Below are 13,809 nucleotides of genomic sequence, written 5' to 3' on the forward strand. Positions count from 1 at the left end.
TTGTTTTGGATGAAAGTTCATTTTTTCAATATTTGGGTACATTGATCTCAAAACACTTTAAAAATGTTATGCCACAATGCCAAATTCTAGTACTGTACTCAAGTTTAAGGGATAAAATTTTGAGAAAAAAATATTTTTTACATGTAGAAAAAATGTATCAACATTAATAGTACTTAATGGAATTTTAATGCCAAAATAACAATTTCGGATTTTTTGATGCTACAATGGAACACCTAAATATTTACTTTGAGAGCTTAGATTTACCAAGGACACACACCAAGAAAAACCATCGTGGAATGAAATGCGTTTTGAAGATTGTTATATACATAATTATGAATACTTGCTTCATACAAAATCATTCCTCTTTTCTCCCCTCCCCCTTACAAAAAAAAAAAACTAGAGAGACTCCATCACCTGATAACAATCATTTACATTTTCTCAATTTGAGACCATCACCCCCCCCCCTCCAAAATATTTTTTCAAATACGTTTTCACGAATCAATATTTCGAGGACGCTAGGCATGTAAAATTCGCTAAAAAATGCTGAAAAAGTTCACAAACTACTCATTCTATTGACTTGTTAATAAAAGATCAATACTCAAGAGTCAAGACATGGTATCTAACGGAATTTTTTTGTTGAAAAACCCACTACTTTTTTCACTACCTGTCTTCAACCAAATTTTTAGAAAACTCTCCACGTGACCCCCCCCCTCTCCCAACACACAAAAAATTTGAAAAATCAAATTTTTCACAGGAAAATTTTCAAAAAATGAAATTGGAAGAAAATTTGTACACAAAGGATTTCTTAATTTCGATCAATTTTTTCGATAATTTGAAGGTTTTTGTTACACGTTTGAATTTTTTTCCTTTTTTCACTACCTTCTTGGCTGAATTCATTACTTTTTCAATACTATCACTACCCATTTTTAAAATCACTACATTTTCACTACTTTCTTTACCTGTTAGATATCCTGTATTTCGAAAAAAAACAGACGCTAAAGTAAACTTGGACGGTTTTTAGACCACTTTATAGAAATATGAAATTTCCAAAATATACCCAAAGCCTCCAGAACAGCCTGAAACCACCTACAATGGAATCAGCAAATTGAAAACGGGGTACTAAGTTGATTTCATTTCATTTCAACAACTCAATTGGGTAAAATATGAAAATTTCAATTTTCGAAAATCTACTACCGTGCTTAGGAACTACATGCCACTCAAAATGGTTCGAAACCATTTCCAATCGATTTGGAGGGTCGAAAAACAGGGCACACCAAATTTCAGGTTTTTTGGTTCATTTGGTAAAATTTTGATTTTTTTTCATTTTTGACCCAAGTTTATCTTCTTAAAAATTCATTAAAAATCAAAATCGTTTGTGAACTCGAAAATTGCATCTAATGTTTCCAAATTCGTATTCAGAAAATCAAATCACCTCGATTCAAACTAGACGGACAATTATTTCAGCTGATTTTCAAATTCCGCGATTATAGATTTTTTTTTGATTTGCCATTGAAAATAAAAGGTCACAAGTGTGGAAATAACTTAACGTACCTTTTCTCGTAAGGATTATTAAAATTACTTACTTCTTCTCATACGCGAGTTCATATTCTATAATTTACGAAAGGAAATTCGTACTCACCTGAAACAAAGAAAAATTAAGGTGGATTAGTTAGTTATTTGAGAAAATGTCTCATTTGGATAGAATTTTGCATAGACTGCTTAAGTGCTTAGATTCATGAACAATACCAAGAATTAATCGGAAATTCGTAAAATTGAATGATGATTTGTCAAATCTGCAGAAAGTGTCATAAAATTTGTCAAATTGCTCCCCTCCCCTCAGTAATTGAAAATTTCCAGGAGTCGATTATGGTATTTAGTAAGGGAATTTTTTTTTCAGTCACCAATTTTTTCATCATCTTTTTTCAACCAAATTTTCAGAAAGCTCTCCACTTGACCCCCCCTCTCCCCTCCACACACATTTCAATCAAAATTATCCATTAACAAAACAAAACAAAACAATACAAATTAACGAATTGATGAATTTTTTATTTTTTCACTACCTTTTCGAATAAATTCACTACTTTTTCACTACTCCACTACCCATTTTTAAAATCACTACTTTTTCATCACTATCATTACGTTCATTACTTCCACTACCTGTTAGATACCAAAAATGAACTTTTTCGACATGTTGGAAGGAATTCTACCTATCCCACGTATGGAGTGTCTATGAACGGATTTACAACTTCAAGGAGTCATTTCTGGATGAATTAATCGCGTTTTCCACCAATTTGAGAATGGAAAATTCAACTCATTTAGCATTTGAACCATTGCAGTAAATTTTGAACAAATAAAAAACACACAGGTGTGTGATTGTTTTTTCGGAATAAACAAAAACCAATAATAATTCATTTCAAGTAATTATTCAAATTGGTCAATTTTCTCAATTTTTTCATGCAATTTTTCGTATATTTTCTGTTTTTTTTCTTCATTTCTTCATTTCAAAAATTCAAATGATTGAACTCTGATCTGAATTTTGAAATGAATTATAATTTTTAATTTTTACAAATATTAATTTCGATTTTTTCACTCAATTTCAATCATTTTCGAAAAAAGGAAAAAAATTCTGAAAATCACAATGTTTTAAATTAGAAGTGGTAACTCACTTGGCAAGAAAAAGTGAAAAACTCAAAACCCAATAACTATAACCAAAAACCAATTATGGAGATGAAAAACTATGTATAATCAAAAACAAATAACCAATTAATATAAATTTCATGATCAAAAAGAACCATAACCATATATTCTTCGACCAAACTGTGATCCATAACCAATAACAAAAATAATTTCGTTATCACCCCTGATAAAAAAGTGACAATAATTGTTAGAAGGAAGAGGGCAGAGCCAGGGAACCATATTAAAATTATAAATTGAACAAAGAATTGAAAATTCCATCCTCATGTTGTTGAATTTTGAAATAGTGAATTCATCGAGTAATATTTTGTTTTCAGCTTCGTAACGCATATTAACAAACCCCACCCCGTTAGACTGCACATTTCTTGAAACCATGTTCAAATTCGTTCTTTTTTCAAAAACATTCTTATCAACCACTTTGACGTCTTTGACTTGCCAATTTGCATTCTCCATTCAACAACATCAACATCAGAGTAGAAAACTCTGCAAATCTACAATACAAATACTAGTTTCTCATCTCGACATTGATTATTTCAATTTTCAATGAGGAAAACAGTGATATAAATACATAAATTGATCAATGATCATTTTGATCCCGGTTTTTAGGAAATTAAAATTTCATTGTTTTCTTTCGTTGGATTAGTAAACACTCTAAACAGTCGTAGAAAAATGTCGTTACCTTATACCTTTCTGAAATGAATAGTGAACAGTTAGTTGTATTTGTATTACGTATATTTGTAGCTGTATCTTACTATATGGCATTCTTATTGAAATAATACCGAAGTGGGAAGTGCTTCAAAGTACGTACTAACTACTACGTACTTATGTATGTTCCTCTCAATGTAAGCATTTTTAAATTCACTATGTATGTATTGCAATCTTTCAAAAATCAAAAATGAATTGAGAAAGCAAGAATCATGACAGTAAGTAACAGAAGACTGAATTGAAAATGTTTGCATTGAGGAACATTCTTGTTTTGAACTTCGAAGTAACTTCAGTATTCCATAAGAATGCCGTAGGTATGATGTAGCTACAAATATACATATGTTCACTGTGCAGTACATTTTAGAAAATGTCTAAATTAATTAATTTTTTATTCATTTCTATAATAATTTATTAGAGCAGAAAAATGCAGAAATGATAGAAATATTATTTTCATAATTCATTTTACAAGTCCCAAGTGTTTATCAGTTTGTTTACTTTTAGAATCTGAATCAAATCAACGTTCGTTCACGAGATGCAGTCTAACGGGGTGGGGTTTGTTAATATGCCTTCGTAACACTGATTTGATTGGAGGGGGGGGGGTTCTTATGTGTTTCAGTGTTTGGTTCGCCTTCCTATCGACTAAAGGTGCCCCAATAATCCTCTCGTTTCGAAATCGAATCTTTGACTGCAGATTTGATTTTCGTTTCGATGTATGTAATTCAGCTTTCAATATGATCATAAAACGTTCCTCACTTCATTTTCGTCCCAATAATCCACCATAATGAAATAGATGTAGAAAAAAATGCACGAATCGATCTCTACAGTATTCCTGATTCATTACGATAATGTCAAATAGGATGCATTTTTCAACGTAACATACATACTATGTAGGTAGTGTAATCGATTCATATCACCACTTCACAATCTAATCTAACGATAACAGCTACAGCTACACATATCATGGCAAATCATCAACCCCCAATCACTCGTCGACGAATATTGAATCATTACTAATTACCCGAAAGAATTCCTCGAATAACGGATTAGTTGACCGAGTGCTCGACAAATTCAGTACTTTCTACTTTCCAAGGAACATTTTCGACCATCACCAATGTACAAGGAAGTACAACCCTGATCAATTTCCAATCAACTACACACTCGATAATATCGATTTTACTCTCATAAAGAAGTAAAAAGAACACTCTTTCGTGTAGCATCACAAGGAATATTGGGCTGAAATAGTAGTATCGTAATACTGTGGCTAATTGTGGTTATATCCATTGACCAGTCACCCGAATTCTGATTCATTGCGACAGAATCGCACATAATGTCGCAAATCTAGCCAGGAAGTAGTTCATTAGTCACCATTTATATCACATCGAGAAACACAAAGTAGTGGTATTAAGTAATACTTGGAAGACACTGGTTTTCACTCACTTTTTATCTTACGATAAAGATTTCGGATACGGGGGCTTTTATCTGCCACACGTTGTTCGAGCCAGAACACGAGGAATTACTGTTGTATGTATTTGAAAAACAGATGTTCTTCTATTATTTGGCCATTATCAATACATCGTAGTAATAATATCGCGTACTCATTTCACATTCATTCACTTCACCAAAAAAACGAACCAATCACCGAAGACGTATCAATTAACACCGCGGACAAGGTACCCCATTCTATTTCATTTCGTCAAGCAAAGACGTGTTGTATTTTAGTCGAACTCGAAATCTAATTCACACCGCACATTTACACACACTACGGTCTAAAAAACGTAAACAAATAAATAAAAGCACGCGTTCGCAACAAAAAACACCGTTTCTTCGCATTCGCAGTCAGTCGCACCGAGACGATACAAATAAAGCGAACCGCGCGCGCATTACGTCACTCGCACGCATGACGTCATTGGTAGCAGACGACGACAAATTTTACTACTAGGTAACCGACGACAACGACGTCGGCATCATCCCTTACGACTTGGACGAAGGGATGGCGGTATTTTTCCACGAAAATCCCTGTCTTCTTTCAGGAGAGCAAAACGCACGTTACGCGAGTGTTTCGAGAGATACGAAACTAGTACCAACTAGTGGTGTTGATATATCGATATCTTAAACGATATATCGATATGAGATCCAATATCGACATATCGATATGAAAAATCAATATCGACGATATATCGTATCGTCAAAAATTGAGGAAAAAATGCACGAAAACAGCCAAAAATATGAGTAAAAATTGAAATTAGAAAGAAATTTTAAAAAATTTTTCATTGTTTTCAAAAAAAAATTTTCTCACTTTTTTAAAAATCTATAAAATAATTTTTTGTCGTACCAAATTTTTTGCAGTTGTTAGTTCGCAATTAAACTAGAATGACTGAGTATACAAATGGGAAAAATAGGTACTTTTAAGGCAATATTGAAGATATCGATATATCGTCGATATATCGATATCTGTTGGAAAAATATCGTGATATATCGATATGAAATTTTTCTAAATATCAACATCACTAGTACCAACACCGAACAGGCGATGAGGCGAACACCACACGTACCAAAATGTAAAGTATGTAAACAAACACCGACAGGAGGGAATTACCACGATAGATAGACGCTGTTCAAGACACTACACGGCGCGATTATACCGGTAGATATAATTAGTAAACAATCGGCGAACTACTTTTTTATTGCTAAGAATACAAACAGACGTTATACGTAAGAAGAATCACGCCAACGGAAAAATCAAGTCGAGAAAGAACACGAGGGGAATGGTGGAGGGGGAGGGGAAGCAAGGCGAAAAGGGACGAACGTACTACAAAAACAAAAACACACTAGAAAACACAAGACACCGACACGATGTACGCGGCCGATCAACCAGCGGCAACTTCACGACTGAGAATAATACTCCGGTGATCACATCGTCACCGGTAGGGTCGCTCGCTCGTCGCTCTTCGCGCGCGAAATGAAAATGTGCTCGTGCATACACCAACACAACCCAAGACTCAACACACGTACACGCTCACACGTTCGTAACTTACATGCCATACGTACGTCAAAGCACAAGCGCGCGCACACGCATCACCGATGCAAAAGCGAACGCCGCCGCGCCGCCACAACTTACAACTACACAACAAACGACGCAACGCGCTCGTCGTCGTCGTCGTACCAACACAAGGACACGAATCAACTTCAATGTGGGTCAACGAACAAGTCGAAGCCGAGCTACCCAGTAACATTCGAGCGTTCGTTCCAGTATCCGATTCGCCAATACGAAACGCGATTTTCCTTCGCGACCGGCCAATAGTCTCGTCGCGTTTTATTTACCACACGACGGCGGTGATGTTTTCGTTGACTCGTCGTCGTCGTCGTCGTAGTCGTCGGGCTTTGGGTGCTTGCGCGGGTGGGCGAACGCGCGTGCGGGTGGCTGGACGAGTGTATGCGAGTTTTGATGCATTATAATACTCATAGGTATTAGAGGTATGGATAGGTTTTCCCTCGATTTTTTTGCTTCCTTCATCCTGTTTTCCACCCTTTTTTTTTTCCTCTGTCGAATGAAACGAATGGAACTCGAGTGAACTTTTACTTCTTTGTGACACGATTACGACGACGCTGTACTCCACTCGATGACTAGAGCCAGCTAACTTGATGATCAACCAGGATTTCCTCTTTTCCTGATTGTTGTTGATCGTCCAATGAGGTTATTTCGCCTTCGTTCTCATAAGGGATATTAGGGTAGATAGAGATAATCATTACGATTGCTCCCTTTACTTTTTTAATACATTGGAAAAATTATTTTCATCGCGATATTATCGTTGTAACGAGTTCGTGTGCGTCATCGTTAACCAATTGTAGGGCGGTGTGACCCCGTTTACGAGGCACCAAACCTTTTTAAACATTTACATGAATGTAATTGAGCCAATAAGAGTAGGTAAGGTAATCGAATTCAAATAGTTGATTTTTTAAATAGGCGACGAGGCAATACAAATGGTATGATAACTAGAAGTACAACACGACACCTCTTCTTGAAACCAAAGGCTAGGGTTGAAAGTAAATTATTATCTAAGTTGATCAAATTTTAATCAATATTGATTCGAAATAATTATGAGAAAAAAGCTAATGTTTTTTATATAAAGTTCATGACCTAGTATTGGATATATTTTTCAAACACATCTACTCAAATTCGGTCAATATCAAAATCATGATTTGTTTTCAAGACAAGACTGGTAAGGGTAAGGGTACCAATTATCGACCCTATTTTTTGAATTTCTCGGAGCCAAATTGAGCTGGAAATGTCAGTGATGGCTTAAACGATAGCTTGACATGTCTACTTCAACATCCCAAAGCCCCAAGGCCCAACATTTTCATTTACCATCTTTTTTTCACATTTTCCGAAAAAGTTCAAAAATTCAACAAGAAAAAAGTGACCCAAATATCGACCCCCTAAAAAAACGTGTAAAAATGAGTAAAAAAAACACCGAAATCAGAGTCTAAAGGCGTTAAAACAAATATTTATTACTAAATACCTGAATGTAAAGTATTTAGAACGTTTTTACAAAATATGAAAATAGGTCACTTACCAAAAAAAAGTGACCCTAATATCAACCCCCTCAAAAAACGCGATAAAATATAAAAATGAGTAAAAAACACCAAGATATTTATTACTTAACATATCAACATTAGAACATTTTATCGGAAACGTTGGCCCATTTCATACAATTTTGGTTTATCTTTTGGCATGTCTGTAGCAAAAAACAAAGCCTTGAAATTGCCAAAACAATGGGGGGGGGGGGTCGAATTTAGGGCACTTTATAAAAGTAACTTTGACCAGAAATTTGAAAACTCACCATTAAAATTATACAAAATTAAAACCATTTGGATTTTATTGGTTGTTGTGGTAGATGGTTTTTAAAGGACTCAAAAGTAATGGTATTTAGTTATGGTTTCTGAATTGGTTTTTCAATCACAGTTTTTCAGGTTCTGGTTTTGAAATGGTTTCAATTTTTTTTTAATATGGTGTGGATGTGGTTTTGGTTTTGTAATAATACTTTTTTTCATGGTAGTGGTGGATTTTGATATGAAAAACTAAAAAAATGTTGAATTTTAAAATGAGGAGCTTGGTGACAAAGTTAGACAAACGCCACAGGGTTGATTTTGAGAAAATCTATGTTTTTTGTTACAAAAATATACAGCATTGTAAAGGCGGGGGATATTTGACAAATTGTAGTGATGATACTGAGTAACAAAAATACAAAAAATATCCTTCCACCATCACCCCCCACCACTAATAAAAAGAACCTGAAAATGCACTTGTCTGATTTTGAAACCAAGATGAAGATAATTTGAAATTGAAGCTGTCTAGATCAGTTAGATTTTGATACGTATAGTATTTTTAATCCTCTTTCCATTTCTGAGGTCCCTTAGTTTCAAAATAGTACATAAAAGGTCAAAAAACGCGATCAAAGTTGCCCCTTAGTTTCAAACACGGACATGTGAACATTATCTTAGTTTCAAAATGAGACATATCCTATCATCTTAGTTTCAAAAACAGACATATCCTGGATATGTCTGTTTTTGAAACTAAGACAATTTGCACATGTCTGTGTTTGAAACTAAGGCAAAACTTTGAGCTCGTTTTTCACCCTTTTACGTACTATATTGAAAATAACAGACCTTGGCAATGAAAAAAGCGTTAAAAATCCTATAAGAATCAATATCTAACTCGATTTTTGTAGAAGTGGCGTTTGTCTAACTTTGTAACCAACCTCCTCAAATAAATTTACCGAAAAACAAATTCAGGTTTGAGTAATGTCTGATTTGAGACCTAAAAAACAGAAAATTTCCATCACTGGTCTAGAAAAATTGAAAAAAATCGCAGAAACCAAAAAGAACAATTTCATGAATTGGTTGTTATTGGTTATGGTTACATTTGAAATTCTGAAATGGTTCTTGTGATTGTGGTTTTCTCCAAAGAACACAACTTTTGGGTGGTTTTGGTTTTTTCAATCCAATTTTTTTCCAACATATTGGTTTTCTGTTGTTGTTGTTGTTTTTGAAATGTACAAAAGAAAGTTGAAATGGTTGTGGTAGTGGTTAAAACCAATTGAAAAACAATGGTTAATTGGTTATGGTGGTTTTATTTGGTTTTGGTTTTGGTGGCTTTAAGCCCTGCTGTTCGAACAAAATTTAAAATTTAATGTTGACTTTCTGCTTTTCGTTTTTCGCTTGTCACTTCTCACCATTTAGCTTTACAGCGGTGATTTTGGTCTCATTCGCTTTTTCTGTGAAAAATGAATAAGAAAAATGTCTTTCCAAAAATTTTGTGGCATTATCAGGCGAAATAGAGAGGGGGTCGATCATTGGTACCCTTACTCTTACCTACATGGTTTAGATTTTTTTTTTAAATGCAAAACATGAAAATTTTGTTCAACAATAATTACTGCAAATAGGTAGCTGCATAATGAATTTCAATAATTTACATGTACATATTTTGAGTCAAACTTACCTTGGAAGACGGGAAATTTTTTTATAGAATTTACATATCATGTGTGATACTTTTTTTTTTCAGCAAGGTCATCTCAGCTGGAAGCATTTCAATGAAATTTGCTCAAATCTGGTATTTCAGCGCTCGGTTTGGCACTGGATGAGTGATGAAAAAGGTGAAAAAAGTAAAACAGGAGTCAAGTAACAGGAAATCAAAAATTTTACAACATATCCAAAAAAATAAGCTTTTTTACAGCAATTTAAAGGAATAAAAATGGATTTCCGTGTTTTTTCTCTTCAACTCTTCCCTAACCTTTCATAACTACAAGTACAAAAAATGTGGATTTTCGCGCCTTTTTTAAAATTAGTCTTTTGACTTTGTGTGATCCCAAGAGCCTTCCTAAATTGACCTGGGAAGCTTAAATTTGGAAAGTACTTCTGGAGAATGTCCTAGATGTTCCTTTTGGAAGTTTAGACTTTTCAACCCCTCCCCGCCCCTTCCAAGCTACAAAAAAGTCACGCAATTTTTTCATTTCCTTAGATGGAGAAACAAAAAGCCACAATACTATGGATCAACATCAGTAAATTGAACAGCAACAGATTGAACTAATTGTAAGACAACCTGAGAAAAACCGATTAAGACATTTAAAAAATCTAAAATTCCACTAACATTTTGTAGTGAACAATCAATTCTCTTTCTCAACGAAATAATAATGAAAAAAAAAACAGAAATTCTGAAGCAAAAATCATAATTTTTTCATTACTATTTAAAAAAATGATAGTAATCATTTTAGACAATTTTATCATCACCCCTCCTCAAGTTTTTTTCGAATGTTTCTGTAGTTCATGTAATGTCCATCATTTTTGGATACCCTATGGACCCCATGAACTGTGAAAATTACTGTCAGTGTTACCATTCGATCATTTTCTTCTCAAATTCCCAGTGAATTGAAAAATGTTTGGTTGAATTTCTCAATGTTATATTCATAGGTACCTAGTTGCTGTGGAATATGAGAAAAATGTTTTCAAAACATCGAATTCTCCCGGCCTTTCTGCCAATACCCCGATTTGGACAATGTTTATCAATAATTATCTATCAATATTAACCACATTCGTCGTTCATGCACGAATTATTCGGCAAAACTGGCAAAAGCCACGAAACGACGGCATAATGACTTTCAAGGTAAATAAATTACTATACTTTTTAATGACCTACAAGCAGAAAAATTATACACATTGTGACAATACAGTACAAGGGTCAATTTTTTCCACTTATCGCGAGCTTGCACTTTCAATCCGAACCGAACTTTCAATTCACTCAACCCATCAACTAATCAATTCCAACCGGTTACAACTTTACGATCTCTCGAATGGGGAATCGAACATACCACTCGCCGCCGCTGACACGGACTTTGACGCGCCCAAAGCGCAAGCTTCATCGAGTTGGGGTGGGTGCTGGGTGGAAATGGAAACTCGGAACGAAGCCAGGCACAGGCAGGCATCCACTGGTTGGGAAAAATTTCACGTTTGCCACGTGCTAGAAAAGTCGTCGCTAGGAGTGCGCCTCGAACTTACATCAGTTAAATGAACCAACTTCACAAAATGAAATAGACGATGACCTCGTTTATTTTATCTCTATCTCTGCGAACGGAGCAAGAGAGAGAGAAAAAAGCAACGTCGTCCTTCACCGAACTATAAAACGATATTATATCGGCCTTCATGTACGACCTCGTTTTGCCTCTTCGTATATAACACCCAACTTCGACTATTCTTCACCACTGTACCACCGACCATGCCTCCTTTTCCTCCTCGACGCATTTTATTTTCTATTTTTTTTTCTTATTTTTATATTAAATTTGCCAACACGTATAAAAGCTCCCAAGGTCTTTTAATTTTTCTTCTTCTTCCTCTCTAGCTCGCTCACATGCCCTGATTACGAGACTGACGATAAAATCCGTCGAGGTCGACTTTCGAAAACGAACTTTCGCGTAATTCTGTATACAACGAACGTTACCTATACCTACCTACCTAGCTAGACCCTACGAGTAACTCAGCCGACGCGACGATCAGCAAAATTCAGCTGGAAAAGCTTCCATCGGGTCCGTCAAGACTCCAAGAGTGGGATGCACGAGGGAGAGAGAGATAGATACACAGAGAAATTCCACCAGGTTCGTTCGCTTTTCACGAGTTACCTCTCTTTAACTTTCTCGTATTATGCGCTACACAAAGAGAAACACACTTAGGTAAACGTTTTACCCATAAATACGTCGTATAGTATTTCTCGGCCGCTTTATTCTAGCGTAATTACCGCGCACATACCATCCATCATCATCGACTTTCACCGAAAATCTAACTCAACCATCTAGTGAAAATTTTTGCGCTTTAATCGAACGACGACCGATGACCGCGTGTCCGTCTTTTCTTACTCCCAATCCGATTCCGTTCATTCAACCTCGACTCTTTTAGTGTATTGAGCGAATTTCCCTCTTATGAATGAAGAATACCTACGTCCTACAATTACCATCATATTGTACCGTTTGAGCGTTTGAAATTCACGTTTCTGAATGATTTTGTTCGTAAGAGACGATGAATGATCGAGTAGATTAGTAACTTTCCTGGTTATCGGAATTTGGAGAGGGAGACAAGAATTTTCTAGGCAGTCTTTCATTCAATTCATTGGACCAAATTATTCAGAAAAATGTGAAACGACGTGTCTGTAGATTCGTTGTTTTCAACTCCAATCATTTTGCAACGTTGTCAGATTTCTGTATGAGGTGCAACTCACAAGGGAGGTGCCCCAGGTGACATTCGCCGATTTCAACGATTCTTGCATCATTGGATAGAGGACATCGAACATAGCCTAACCCCAAATTTTCAGATGCTGAAGTATATACTTCAGCCTTCTAAAGCGATTTTTCGATTTTCACATTGCAATTTTGAAAAAAATCGAAAATCGCCCTGGAATGCAGAAATATCAACTTCAGCAGCTGAAAATTTCACCATGGGCTAGTCTCATCACATGTATTGAAATGCACAAATAATATGAGAGGTTTCGGTATGCAACCTGCGCCGACTATTTGGCCAATTTTTCAAAATTGCCATGTGAAAATCGAAAAATCATCCATGGAAGGCTGAAGTATCATCTTCAGCAGCTGAAAATTTCACCGTGGGCTAGTCTCATCATATGTATTGAAATGCTCAAATAATATGGAAGGTTTCGGTATGCGACCTGCGCCGACTGTTTTTGCCCAATTTTTCAAAATTGCCATGTGAAAATCGAAAAATCGCCCTGAAAGGCTGAAATATCAACTTCAGCAGCTGAAAATTTTGTGGTAGACTATGTTCGATGGCCTCTATCCAATGGTGCAAGAATCATTGAAATCGGTGCATGTCACCTGGGGCACCTCCCTTGTCAGTCATAATTGAAAAATCCAATGACCAACAACACAAAATAACCCCATGCTTTCAAAACATCATTACAGGCCGTTGATGATGTTGAACAACAGAATACAAATTAGGACCACAGTCTTTTACCTTTCAGTAACCAGTAGAAGACATTTTCATGATAACATTGATAACAAACAACACATAAAAAGTAAAGAAAGCAAAACAGAAGCAGAAACTTCACCAATAGAAAATGATCGGATCTGATTAGATCTGGACATTCTATGGATCTAATTTGACCGGACTAGATATGATTGGATCTGGTCAGATTTGATAGGGGAAACCTGAGTGGGGATCTGACAAAATCCGATGAAGGAAACCTGATCGGACCAGATCAGATCCAGACATTTCCTGGTTCCAATTATTACATCAGAAGGATTCGAATTTTGATCGGTTTACAAGGTGCCTAACAAAACTCCCAGACAAAAAATCATGACTTTTTCATGACCTATTTTTCACATTTTTACCGCATGAAAACACCGCCCCCTC

The 13,809-nt window shown here is 35.6% G+C and overlaps 1 protein-coding gene across 4 annotated transcripts in view; it reads right to left on the reverse strand.

The window, feature by feature from the left end:
* The window catches only part of LOC135831146 (titin homolog), a 53,192-nt gene that overhangs the window by 27,742 nt on the left and 11,641 nt on the right, over positions 1-13,809 (reverse strand). Inside the window, exon 1 of one of the 4 annotated variants that reach the window (XM_065343424.1) lies at positions 4,837-5,651. The exons of the other annotated variants lie outside the window; for them this stretch is intronic. The gene's annotated coding sequence lies outside the window, so the exon portion shown is untranslated. Of the gene's footprint in view, positions 1-4,836; positions 5,652-13,809 lie in introns of those variants that run through there. 4 annotated transcript variants of the gene reach the window in all.

This window comes from Planococcus citri, chromosome 1 (genome assembly GCF_950023065.1).
Source record: "Planococcus citri chromosome 1, ihPlaCitr1.1, whole genome shotgun sequence".
In the NCBI taxonomy this organism is placed as follows: domain Eukaryota; kingdom Metazoa; phylum Arthropoda; class Insecta; order Hemiptera; family Pseudococcidae; genus Planococcus; species Planococcus citri.